Below are 1019 nucleotides of genomic sequence, written 5' to 3' on the forward strand. Positions count from 1 at the left end.
ACTTCGTCAACTTCGTTCACTTTGTCAACTTCGTTCACTTCGTCCACTTTGTCCACTTCGTGCACTTCCTCTACTTCCTCCATTTCCTCCACTTCACCACTTCGTGCGCTTCGTCCACTTCGTCAACTTCGTCAACTATGTCCACTTCGTTCACTTGTCCACTTCGTCCACCTTCTCCACTTCCTCCACTTCCTCCACTTCGTTAACTTCCTCCTCTTCCTCCACTTCTTCACTTCCTCCACTTCCTCCACTTGCTCCACTTCCCACTTCCTCCTCTTCCTCCAGTTCATCCACTTCCTCCACTTCGTCCAGTTCCTCCACTTCCTCCACTTCGTCAACTTCTTCAACTTCGTCATCTTCGTCAACTTCGTCCACTTTCTCCACTTCCTGCACTTTGTGAACTTCGTCCACTTCCTTCACTTCCTTCACTTTCCTCCATTTCTCCACTTCCTCCACTTCGTCCACTTCCTCGAGTTCCTCCACTTCTTCCACTTCGTCCTCTTCCTCCACTTCGTCCACTCGTCCACTTCGTCAACTTTCTCCACTTAGTCAACTTCTTCCACTTCGTCCACTTCGTCAACTCGTCAACCTCGTCAACTCGTCAACTTCATCAACTTCGTTAACTTCGTCAACTTAGTCAACTTCGTCCACTTGTTCCACTTCGTCCGCTTCGTGCACTTCCTCTACTTCCTCCACTTCCACCACTTCGTACGCTTCATCCACTTCGTCAACTTCGTTAACTTCGCAACTTTGTCCACTTCGTTCACTTCGTCCATTCGTCCACCTTCTCACTTCCTCCACTTGCTCCATTTCCTCCACTTCCTCCACTTCGTTAACTTCCTCCTCTTCCTCCACTTCCTCCACTTCCTTCACTTGCTCTACTTCCTCCACTTCCTCCACTTCATCCACTTCCTCCACTTCCTCCACTTCGTCCGCTTCCTCCACTTCCTCGACTTCCTCCACTTCCTCCACTTCATCCACTTCCTCCACTTCCTCCACTCCTCCTTCGTCCGCTTCCT

Source organism: Vigna umbellata, chromosome 9 (assembly GCF_029865625.1).
Source record: "Vigna umbellata cultivar VRB3 chromosome 9, Vumbellata_1.0, whole genome shotgun sequence".
Taxonomy (NCBI): domain Eukaryota; kingdom Viridiplantae; phylum Streptophyta; class Magnoliopsida; order Fabales; family Fabaceae; genus Vigna; species Vigna umbellata.